Source organism: Lepus europaeus, chromosome 1 (assembly GCF_033115175.1).
Source record: "Lepus europaeus isolate LE1 chromosome 1, mLepTim1.pri, whole genome shotgun sequence".
Classification (NCBI taxonomy): Eukaryota; Metazoa; Chordata; class Mammalia; order Lagomorpha; family Leporidae; genus Lepus; species Lepus europaeus.
The window spans coordinates 45,361,546-45,374,393 of NC_084827.1; the positions used below are offsets into that span (position 1 = coordinate 45,361,546).

Genomic DNA, 12,848 nt, shown 5'->3' on the forward strand with positions numbered 1-12,848 from the left:
CCAAGTGGGGGCAGGTGTTGAGCTGAGCAGTGAAGCCCCAAGTTAAGCATTTGGAGTGTTTGTATTCAATTCCCAGCTCCCATTCATGATCCCAGCCTCTTGCTAATGCAGACTCTGGGAGGCAGTGGTGATGGCTCAATTAGTTGCACTCCTGCCACCCACATGGGAGACCTGGATTGAGTTCCCAGCTCCCTCCAATCTCAGGCATTGTGAGAATTTGGGGAATGAACCAGTAGAGGGGATTCTCTCTCTCTCTCTCTCTCTCTCTCTCTCTCTCTCTCTCTCTCTCTCTCAAAGTCAGTGTTAAAATTGTGACTATCTCAAGAATTGAGGAGTGCTCCTTGGGTGGCCAAGGAAAGCTCCCAAAAAGGAGTTAGTCCTAAAGCACCTTTGCTCTTCATTTCCTAGCTGAGAAGTAAAGAGAGCTTTAAAGAATTCAGATGGAATTATTTATATCTTGCATCTTTAAAACAAAAAAAAAAAGAGGGGCCGGAGTGGGCTAAGCCTCTGCCTGTGGCACTGGAATCCCATATGGATGCCAGTTCTAGTCTCAGCTGCTCCTCTTCTGATCCAGCTCCCTGCTGATGCTCCATCTTCCACTGCTTTCCCAGGCACATTAGCAGGGAGCTGCAGTGAAACATCAGGGACTCGAAGCAGCACTGCCAGAGCTGCAGGTGGCAGCTTTATCCGCTAGCCACAGAGCCGGCCCCTCACTCTGTTTCTTAAATAGAGAGACAGTCAGGTTTACAGTTCTCATGGGGGAAAAAGCTAAATGCTAATTTGTTGGGGAGACAACTATTTTCTGGCACTGAGTTTTGGTGACAATTTCTTGTACTGAATCTACACAAGGAACTGGAGTCCCCCCCCATCAGGTACTGCCCTCAACAACTGTTTTACAGTCAATAAATGGCTTGCATGTGACTATTTAATACAGATGACCTGATTATCTCAACAGAGACTATTAGCTCCAGATTTCAAATGTCCTAGCATATATTAGTGTCTTCAAAGAGTCAAAATCACAAAAATACAAGAGGAAGGAAGGTACTCAAAATTAAAAGATACTACCAACGTCAAACAGATACAACCATTTTTACTTTATGAATCTTGGTTGGATCCTGGGCTGATAAAACCCATTAAAAGATGTAAATTCAAATATGGATTGATTATTAGACTACAGAGGGAATTAAGTGTGGCAATGGTGCTACAGCTATGTCAAAGAATGTTTATTTGTTTTTGAATAAATTTTTGAGGTCCTTAGAGACAACTTTTTTCTTTTTTCTTTTTTTCCTCCTTTTATCTGAAAAGCAGAGAGGAGAGAAAGGGACAGATGGATGGAGATCTTCCATCACTGGTTCATTTCCCAAATGCCTTGAACAGCCAGGGTTGGGTCAAACTGAAGCCAAGAACCTGGAACTCCATCCAGGTCACCCACATGGGTAGCAGGGACCCCAGGACTTGAGCCATCACCTCCTGTCTTCCAGTGTGTGAGTTAGCAGGAAGCTGAATCAAAAGCAGAGCCAGGACTCGAATGCAGGTACTCCAATATGGCACACTGGCATCTGAAGTGTTGTCATAACCACTGCACCAAACTGCCTCCCCAAGAGGTAACTTTGAAATGGTTCCAAATTTACCTGTACGTATACAAATGAATGACACTAGACAATTGTTAACCAGTAGTGAATTTAGGTGAGGGTGGGTACAGGGATAGGTACGTACCTTATGTATATACCTTCGCATGTATGCTTGAATATTTTTTACAATAAAAAATTGGGGGAAAAAGGAAGACACTGGGAAAAATCTCAGAAATCTGCCCTCCATGTGCCAGAAAGAGAAGCCTGCAAACTACCCTGGCTATCCCACCCTGGGAGGAATAAACACGGCATGGGAGGAACTCTGTCTCCTCCAAAATCCTTATGTAGAAGTCCATGATGAAATCGTTACTTAATATATACTAAATCCATCTTCTGTATATAAAGATAATTGAAAATGAATCTTGATGTGAATGGAATGGGAGAGGGAGCTGGAGATGGGAGGGGTGCGAGTGGGAGGGAAGTGATGGGGGGAAAGCCATTGTAATCCATAAACTGTACTTTGAAAATTTATATTTACTAAATAAAAGTTTAAAAAAAATTTTTTAAAAACTCCTAAAAAAAAAAAAAAAAGAAGTCCAAACCTCCAGTATCTCAGAATTTAATCATATATAGAGGTAATGTCTTCCAAGAGACAAGTACATTAAAACTGTTCTGTGGGGTGGGCTCTAATCCCAAATGTCTGGTGTTCTTAAAAGAAGAAATTTGGATCAAACACAACAGAGAAGACACACAAGGAGAAACCACTGCCTACAAGCCAAGGAGAGGCCTGGACCTCCGAAGGAACCATCCCTGCTGCAATGTTAATCTAGAACTTTCAGAGAAAACCCATCTCTGTTAAGTCACCCAGATTGTGGTACTTTGTTGAGGCAGCCCTGGCGTGTTAGTTCAGGTCGCTGTAACAGAACACCTCAGTGGTGGGCATTCGGCACATCAATGAAGTCCTTGCTTCCATATTTCATATTGTAGTGCCTGTGTTCAGTACTAACTCTGCTCCCAATTCCAGATTCTTGTTAATGCAGACCCTAGGAGACAGCAGGTGGTGGCTCAAGTAACTGAGTCCCTGCCACACACATGGGAGACCTGGATTGAGCTTCCAGCTCCCAGCTTTGGCCTGACCCAGCCCTGGCTCCTGCCTGCATTTGGAGACTAAACCAGGAGATAGGAGGTCTCTCTATTGCTCTCTCTATTGCTCTCTCTATTGCTCTCTCTCTCTCTCTCTCTCCCTATGTGTGTGTGTCTGTCTTTCCATCTCTTAAAAAAAAAAAAAGAAAAGAAAAAGAAAAAGATTGGATAATTTTCTATTTATTTTATTTTTTTGCGAGGGAGGAGAGCGATACAGAACATGAGGGCTCCCCTCTGCTGGTTCACTGCCCAGATGCTTACAACAGCCCCCTGCAGGGTCCAAAGCCCAGAGCCCAGAGCCCAGAATTCCATCCAGGTCTCTGATGTGGGTTGCATGGACCCAATGCATAGACCCAACTATCTAAGCCATTGCTGCTACCTCGCAGGTCCACATGAGCAGGCAGCCAGAGTCAAGAGCCACAGCTAAGGACTGAACCAGCTACTCCAGTAAAGGATACAGACATCATAAGTAGTGCCTGAACTACTAAGATAAAGTCCCACCCCAGACTGGGTAACTTACACACAACAGAACAGCGGTGCTCACACTAGCAAAGGCAGGAAAGTCTAAGACAAAGGCACCAGCAGCGTCAGTGGCCGGCAAGGGCTCAGTTCTCTGCCTCCCAGGTGGTGCCTCCAGCAGTCTCTTCACACTGCTGCTTTCCTAGGACATTAGCAAGGAGCTAGATTACAAGTGGGGCAGCCGGGACTCAAACCAGCGCCCTTATGGGATACCGGCGCCACAGGAAGAGACTTAACCTACTATGCCATAATGCCAGCTCCCTATTTATTTATTTGAAGAGTTACAGAGAGGGGGGAGGAGAGGCAGGGAGAGAAAAAGAAATCTTCCATCTGCTGGTTCACTTCCCCAGATGCTCACAATGGCCAGGGCTTAGCCAGGATGAAGCCCAGTGCCAGAAGCTTCCTCTAAATCTCCCACATGTGTGACAGAGGCCCAAGCACTTGGGCCACCTTCTGCTGCCTTTCTTAGGCCATTAGCAGGGAGCTGGATGAGAAGTGGAGCAGCTAGGACACGAACTTGCACCCATGTGGGATGCCAGCATTTCAGGCAGCAGATTTTTACCTGCTATGCCACAACACTGGCCCTAACCAAACCCAATTATTAAAAACATTTGGGAGGGGCGGCACTGTGGCGCAGTGGGTTGACGCCCTGGCCTGAAGTGCCGGCATCCCATGTGGGCACCGGTTCTGGTCCCAGCTGCTCCTCTTCTGATTCAGCTCTTTGCTGTGGCCAGTGAAAGCAGTGGAGGATGGTCCAGGTCCTTGGGCCCCTGCATCCACGTGGGAGACCTGGGGGGAGCTCCTGGCTCCTGGCTTCAGATCAGCGCAGCTCTGGCCATTGTGGCCGTCTGGGGAGTGAGCCATCGGATAGAAGATCTCTCTGTCTCTACCTCTCTCTGTAACTCTGTCTTTCAAATACATAAATAAATAAATAAGCATTTAGGGGCCAGTTCTGTGGCGTAAGTAGGCTAAGCCTCTGCCTACAGCACTGGCATCCCATATGGGCACTGGTTCAACTCCTGGCTGCTCCTATTCTGATCCAGCTCTCTGCTTCTGGCCTAGGGAAGCAGTGGAAGGTGACCTGAGTGCTTGGGCTCCTGCACCCATGAGGGAGGCCCAGAGGAAGCTCTGGTTCCTGGCTTTGTATGAGCCCAGCTCCAGTTGTTGCAGCCATTGGGGAGTGAACCAGCAGATGGAAGCCCTCTACCTCTCTGTAACTCTGCCTTTCAAGTAAATAAATAAATCTTTAAAAAAAAAAAAAAAAAAAAAAAAGCATCTAGGGGCCCGCACTTGGCATAGTAGACTAAGCCTCTGCCTATAGCACCAGCATCCCATATGGACCTCAGTTCGAATCCCAGCTGTTCCTATTCCAATCCAGCTCTCTGCTTCTGGCCTGGGGAAGCAGTGACCCCAAACTTTGGGCCCCTGCACCCACATGGAAGACCCAGAGGAAGCTGCTGGCTCCGGGCTTTGGATCGGCTCAGCTCTGGCTGTTGTGGCCATTTGGGGAGTGAACCAACAGAAAGAAGATTTTTCTCTCTGTCTCTCTCTCTATGTAACTCTGCCTCTCAAATAAAAATAAATCTTTAAAAAATAAATAAAAATATAGAACATTTAAATAATTCCATGTTTGTTGATAAATAGCATTACCCCTCGTCATCCCCCAGAACCTGCCCCAGCACAATCTCCACCTCTGATCTGAGAAGAGGTCTCTGTCTCCACTCCCCCACCCCCGCACCCGCCTGTTGTCACGGGCTCTGCATGTCCATCCCTGCTCAGCAGGCCCCCAGCACTGCCATCTGCGTTCATTACCATCTATGATCTCACAGCAACCCCGAATCACAGGCTGTGAGTGTGTCCTTCACTAGGTAGAAACCGAGGCTCAGAGGAACTGAGAAGTTGTCCCCAGGTGGTGTTGCTAGAAGGAGCGGTCTGCATCACTGTGCCATCTCTCCAACTTAGCCCCTGGAAGAGGCAGGTCAGATTCCCTTCAACCCGGCAAGAGGAAAAGGCCCGGAAGAGTCCAGAGGCTACAGCCCAGGGCCCTGGGGAGCCGCAGTGTCTCCAGGGGTCCACTTTCCCCCAGGTAAGATCTCCCCATAGCAAGACACTAAGAGAGGTGCTGGGTCATAGCAACAACTCAAAAACAGAAGCCTAAGATGTGGCGCAGCCAATTAAGCCACCGCCTGCAAGGTCAGCGTCCCACATTGGAGTACGGTTTCTAGTCCCGACTGTTCCGTTTCTGATCCAGCTCCCTGTTAATGAGCCTGGGAAAGCAGTGGTGGATGCCTCAAGCGCTTGGGCCCCTGCCACCCACAGGGGAGACTCTGATGAAGTTTCTGGATCCTGGCCGCAGCCTGGTCCAGACCCAGTGTTGCAGCCGTTTGGAGAGTGAACCAGTGGATGAAAGATCTCACTCTCTCCTTCTCTCTGTCACTCTGGTCTTTCAAATAAATAAGTAAATCTTAAAACAGTAATAAAATAAAATAACTCACAACAAGCAGCCCTGCATTAGATGGGTCCCTACAGTGTCACAGGGGTTCAAGTCTCTCCTCACGGTGGGAACTATGGTAACTCAATTGTGGTGTCCTTGGTCACACAGCAGAGCTGAGCAGGTGAGCCCGACCCACTTTAACCTCCCAAGCAGTGGCAAGAGTCTGCAGAGTAGTCCAGGGAACACCTGGACACTCTCCAGGCTCTGAAAGGTTTGCCACAGGAACCTTCCAGCCAGGTCCCTAACAGTGCAGCCAAGATTCCCGTCCTGGCCCTGGCTCAGAGACTGAGAACCCCGCAGGCAGGCAGGGAGGCCCACCCTCTTCAGCCCAGCCTTGCACGCCCTGAGCTGGCCCTGATCTCTAGGTGACCCTCTCACCTCGCTTTTGCCTTTCCCATGGCGCTTAACCCCCATGTGACCTGACGACTCTATAACCCTAAAAACCAGTCCTGCTAACCAGCTGCCCTGGGCACAATAGCACTTGGAAAGCAAAGTCATGGGACAGAAACCAGAAGAAAACCTATTCAGGAGAGGGGCAGCTGGCAGCTGGGAAACAGAAGGAGAGAGAAAGGAAAGGCAGCTCCTACCTCCTCCAAGACCCGATTAACTGGGGATTTGAGAGCGAGTCACTCAACCTGCCCAGGACCCCCTAGGCCCCTGCACTAATGGAGGCAGCCATGCTCATCCAGTCTCCCACACCCTTCCCAGCAGGGCTCGCTGGGCTGTCCTGCTGACAGCAGCTTTGAGATGGAAAGCAGGAAGGGGGGGCGGGGCGACCCAGAGCCTTCTTCCCCTAATTCCCCTCTCCAATTAAACACCAAAGGAATCATTTCTGAGGGCGTATGTTATTATTAAGTCATTTTATTCTTTGTAAGATTTCACAATGTATTTTCATATTAGAAAAAAAAACGAATATAAGACAGAAAAATCACCTATAATATAACCATGATATAGCTACTTTCCTGATTTATTTTAGTTTCTTTCAGAAGATTTATATTTTTATTTGATTTGAAAGACAGAGTGACAGAGAGAGAGGGGGAAACAAAGGGAGCAAAAGATCTTCCATCTGCTGGTTCATTCCCCAGATGGCCACAATTGCTGGGGCTGGGACAGGCCAAAGCCAGGAGCCAAGAATTCCACCCACGTCTCCCACATAGGTGACAGGGGCCCCAGCCCTTAGACATCATCTGCTGCTTTACCAGGCACTCTGATATGGGATGCCAGCTTCCACACTGTGCCACAATACTGGCCCTACTCTCCATATTTAGGCAACATAGGCTTTTCACACAAAGAAATAGGAAAATACGGTACCTCATCCTTCATAATGGTCACAGTGTCACTGTATGTATAATAACAATAGTTTAAGCTGGTCCCCCACTGTTGTATATTTAGATCTTACACAAGAAAATTCAAATGCTTTTCTGAAGCAGCAAACTGAGGCCACAGGAGTTGATATCCTGGCCTATTTAATAATTCTTTAGCCCATCCATTCAACCACCAGCTCACTCCAACTTGGTTCCTCTAGATTTCAGCACATTGTATGCCCATGAACTCACCCCTGGGAAGTTTCCAGAAGTCTTCTTGTGCGAGCTGAGCTGAGCCCTGTTTGTAAATGTGTGCTACAGAGGCCACAACACCATCCCTTCTTTGGGCTTCCCCTCTTAGCTCTCAGAGAAAAAGACAAGAGTCCACAGTTGAGGTGGCACTGTGGCTTAGGGGCTGGTGCTGTGGCTTAGTGAGTAGAGCCGCCACCTGTAGTGCCCGCATCCCATATGGGTGCCCGTTCGAGTCGCAGCTGCTCCACTTCTGATCCGGCTCCCTGCTAATGCACCTGGGAAAGCAGTGGAAGATGGCCCAAGTCCTTGGGCCCCTTCACCCATGTGGGAGACCCAGAGGAAGCTCCTAGCTCCTGGCTTCAGATCAGCACAGCTCCAGCCACTGAGGCCAACTGGGGAGTGAACCAGCAGATGGAAGAAGTCTCTCTCTGCCTCTCCTTTTCTCTCTGTGTAACTCTGACCTTCAAATAAATAAATAAATATTTAAAAACAGAAAACAGGTGGCTTCAACTCCAGCTTGTCTCCCATCTTCCAGAGGTGGAAGATGACAGCAACCACACTCCTGGCATGTCCCCTGCCCCACACTATGGTTTTCTGCTCTATTAGACTAGAGGTCCTGGACTTGGCTGGCAGGGAGAGCAAACATTCCCACAGTGAGAAGTGCTGAGGCAGGGGCGGGCAGGAAGGTGTGCAAACTAGGCCGACACACATGTAACACACATGCGTGCACACACACACACCCAGGCCTCTGCACAAAGGAAAAGTGTGAAAAGGGGGAACAAAAGTTGTATCCTCTGCATTTCAGGACGAGCGAAGCCAGGATGCTGTGGACCAAATCATCCAAGTGTCGGTTTTGCCCCATTCAACACCAGCTGCCCAGGATCAGAGGGAGTCCTGGGGTGCTGAGCCAGCTCTGGGCAGAGATAAGGTTGTCAGACACATACCCCTGCCTGACCCACCTCTGTGAGAGCTGACACTGTCTTAGGGTCTCCCCCACTGTGACCGGAACACCCTTGACACAGCAACTGTGTGCTTTTAAGATACAGCTGGGGAGGGAAAAGGAGGCAGGAGGAGAGCAGGTAGGGAGTCCCCAGCTTCCTTCTCTTAGTGGCATTCGCCCTCCCGACCCTGCCCAGACTTGAAAACCTGAAACCATCTTTGTCTTCTTTTTTCCAAAATGTTTATTTATTCACTTTTATTTATTTGAAAGTCAGAGGGAGGGGAGGTGGGAGAGAGAGAGAGAGAGAGAGAGAGAGAGAGAGAGAGAGAATCTCCCATCCACTGGTTCATTCCCCAAATGGCCACAACAGCTAGAGCTGGGCCAGGCCAAAGCCAGGAGCCAGGAACTCCATCCAGGTCTCCTACACAGGTAGCAGGGACTCAATCTTGAGCCATCATCTGCTGCCTCCCACGCACACCAGCAGGAAGCTGAATCAGAAGAAGACCAGGCTGGGACTCCATTGCAAGCCAGGGTTAACCTGCCGTGACACAACACCTGCTTCTTCTCTTTCTTTTTCTCTCACCACCCCACATCCACTCCATTGCCTGGTTCTGTAGGTTCTTCCTTCCCACTCTCCCACGCCCATTCCTGATTCCTATTTCTGCAGCAGCTACCCTAATTCAGGCCTTGCACATTTTTTTTTAAAGATTTATTTATTTATTTGAAAGTCAGAGTTACAGAGAGAGAGGAGAGGCGGCGGGAGGGTCTTCCATCCGATGGTTCACTCCTCAATTGGCCGAAACTGCCGGAGCTGTGCCAATCCGAAGCCAGGAGACAGAAGCTTCTTCCGGGTCTCCCACAAGGGTACAGAGGCCCAAGGACTTGGGCCATCTTCTACTGCTTTCCCAGGCCATAGCAGAGAGCTGGATCAGAAGTGGAGCAGCCAGATCTCAAACCGGCGCCCATATGGGATGCCGGCGCTTCAGGCTAGAGTGTTAACCTGCTGTGCCACAGTGCCAGCCCCATCCCCTGCACATTTGAATAACTACCCTGACCCTCCTACTTGGCCTCACTTCTGCACCTCCTACCCTTTAACTCCTCCTAGCCCATTCTAACAACATCTGCATGATTAAGGCCCCTAACAGATTATTTGCATTGTTTCATCCCCACTAGGAAACTCTCAATGGAGCCCATTTGCCAAGTGCATGAAGTCCAGTTTCTTTGGCCTGGCAGGAAAACCATGTCACAAATAGACTCTGTCCTGCTTCCCGCCCAGTTGCTCCCGTCCACCTCCCAGACAGGCCAAGCGACCCGGTCTTCGCCGGATGCACTCCTTTCCCGGGAACTCCACCCCTGTAAGTGACCAGCCTTTCTGGCCCTCATAGTGAGAATCATCAGGGCTGTCCAAAGCAAATCTCCAGGAATCTGTCACTTAGTTCCCAACCACAAGAGGGCACTCTCTCTTCCACAACTTTAATCTGAACCTCCCACTGTCCTGATGTCCTATCTCCCCTACTGGGTTACGGTTCCTGAAGCAGCAAAGGCTGAGGCTTTTTTGGGGGGTGGCCGTTGCACAGCTTGCAGCCCCAAGGAATTCTGAGGTTATGTGCACTCTAGGCTGGGTCATGATCCGGTATTGTTCTTGGCAGCTCTATGCAATATACACAGGAAGAGGAAAATAGAAGTTTACACTCATGAAGGTGCCCAGGCTGTTGTTATGGGTTGAACTGTGTTGAATAACCCCTAGTATGTCAGGCTGTAACTTTATTTGGAGATAAGGTCTTTTTGTTAGATATATAATTTTTATATTTTGTGTATTTGAAAGGGAGATGGAGATCTCCCATCTGCAGTTTCACTCCCACCTCAGCCACGACTGGGCCAGGCTGAAGAAAGAAGCTTAGAATTCATGCAGGTCTCCCAGGTAGGTGGCAGGGACCCAACCAGTTAAGGCACCTCTTGCTGCCTGCCAGGGTGCACATTAGCAGGAAGCTGGAATCAGACGCGGGCCAAGTGTGGCACCCAATAACTCTGAAACGGGCTGCTTAAGAGCTGCCCCTCCCCATTAAAATAATACAGGGTTCTAGTCCCGGTCAGGGCACCGGATTCTGTCCCGGTTGCCCCTCTTCCAGGCCAGCTCTCTGCTGTGGCCCGGGAGTGCAGTGGAGGTTGGCCCAAGTCCTTGGGCCCTGCACCCGCATGGGGAGACCAGGAGAAATACCCGGCTCCTGCCTTCGGATCAGCACGGTGCACCGGCCACAGCGCGCCGTCCGCAGCGGTCGTTGGAGGGTGAACCAACAGCAAAGGAAGACCTTTCTCTCTGTCTCTCTCTCTCTCACTGTCCACTCTGCCTATCAAAAAAAAAAAAAAAAGAGCTGCCCCCAAGGCCAAGTTAAAATGAAGTCTTGGAATGTGCCCTATGGAGTCCCTGTGCGAAGGAGACACTTGGACAGAGACGGACACGCATGGAGGGAAGATGTGTGACCTCACAAGAACGCACCTACAAAGCTGGCAGCGTGGGAGGTCACCGGAAGCAGAAGAAAGGCCTAGAACCACGTCTCCCACTTTGCATTCAGAAAGGAATCAACCCTGCCCACACCTTGAACTCCGGAACTGTGAGGCGATAAAATCCTGTAGCCCTAGGCCTCGCAGCCTGTGCTCCTCAGCGATGGCAGCCCCAGTCCGGGGAACCCTGAGGCTCACCTCAGAGTTGGGGCCATGGGCTGTAGGAAGCTAATGGCGGACCAGGCCAGGGCGCTGAGGTGTCTGGAGCATGCGCAGAGCCGCGGCACCCCGGGCTGCAGGGAGCGTGCCAGCCGCTCAGCGGAAGTGGTCGGTGGGCCACTGAAGGGTCTGGGCCAGTGGCCGTCCCGCCTCCCTCGGGTCTTGGAAGCGGGTTTGGGTTGTGCGTTTGAGCAGGGGCAGTGGCAGTAGTGCAGACAGAGGCAGGAAATGCAGCCCAAGGACAGGCCCCTCCTTCCCGGGCCCAGGTGCTTCCAGCCAAGCTCTCAGAAGTCAATGGAAGGATGTTACCGGGCGCAGCCCGGCTGCCCAGCAGGGCCCTGGAAACCACGCCCTGGTGACCAGCTTCCACTGAAGCCCCGGAGCTGGCCACGGCCTGGGCTGGGGCCAAGGACGCGGAAATCCGCCTCCTGCCTCGAAAGGGACTTTTCCGGAACCTTCCGTACAAGCAGTACGCCCTCTCCCACCCCAGCAGACATGCTAAGTCTAGTAGAATTGATGGAATAGGTTCCCTATTAGCAGACAAGAAAACGGAGGCCGCATGGGCCCCAGCAGGCTCAAGCTGCTAGCAGGAAACAGAAGCCAGAGTTTTCTGGCCTCCTGGAGTCAGTCCCATAACCTGCTGTAGGGAAGGTATTAAGGGGGACGCGGAGAGATGAGAGCGCATACGTGAGAGTATGACCCAGCAAGGAGCCCAGGAGGAAGCGCCGGCCTGAGGCCCAGAGTTCCCCCCACAGCAACTGCCACGAAGATTTCACAACGTTTGCGAAGAAACTCAGTAAAAAGATAACTGCATGTGAATTCAAATTTTTTTTTTAATTTTTTCATAATGCACCTTTTCCATGAGTGTTTTGAAAATCCCCGTATGCATGTATCTTTAAAAATGTTGTGCAGCAAATCTGATAGTGTGAGGCAGGCCCTTGCCTTAAACTTGTGCTGCAAACACAGTAGGGACTGGTTATTGCACACTTGAAGTATGGTTTATCTGAATTGAGGTGTGTAAGTGTAAAATACACACTGGAATTTGAGGATTTACTACAAAAAAATATAAAGTATCTCATATTTTTATAATATTGGTTACATCTTAAATAGATGTTACACTGTGTTGAGCAGGTTATATTATTACAATGCAAAAAGTGCATTTCACCTCTATTTTTGCCCTTTTTAATTTTGCTCCTACAAACTTTTATATTACACTTATCTCATATTTATGTTTCTTTTTGGATATGTCATGAAGGAAAATTTTTTTCCTCTACCTTCTTTTTTTGTTTTGTTTTTTAAGATTTATTCATTTGACAGAGTGACAAAAAAAGAGAGGGAGAGAGGTCTTCCATCCACTGGTTCTCTCCACAAATGGTTGCAAAGGCTAGGCCTGGGCCAAGCCAAAGCCAGGAGCCAGGAACTTCATTCAGGTCTCCCACATGAGTGGCAGGGGCCTAAGTACGTGGAACATCTCCCGCTGCCTTCCAGGTGCATCAGCTGGGAGCTAAATCAGAAGCGGAGAAATCAGGACTCCAACATGGGGTGCATGGATCCCAAGTAGTGGCTTAATTCACTGTACCACCCTACCAGCCCTCTGCTACTCTCTTGTGTTCATTATTAGGGGCCTGCAAATTAAATCGACAAGAAAGAGGCAGAGTAGCAAGAAAAAAAAAAGTCATATTTATTTACTTATTCATGAGGCTCACAAAGAAATATGACTCAAAGAGGCAATTAGAATTTGGGGTTGATATGCCATCTTCATAGTGTGGGGGACACTTGTGGGGAGAACAAGGAACTTCTTGGAGAGCGAGTGTGTGACAGCACATATGTAAAAATAAAGTCCTTTTCTGGAGAGCTCAGTGGGCCCTTAGCTGAACAGATGGTAGATGACAGCTTTGTGACAA

The 12,848-nt window shown here is 49.4% G+C and overlaps 1 protein-coding gene across 2 annotated transcripts in view; it reads right to left on the reverse strand.

Annotated features, from left to right (window-relative positions):
* Positions 1 to 12,848, reverse strand: part of LOC133775431 (uncharacterized) — a 274,170-nt gene that overhangs the window by 194,578 nt on the left and 66,744 nt on the right. The gene's annotated exons all lie outside the window — the stretch shown is intronic.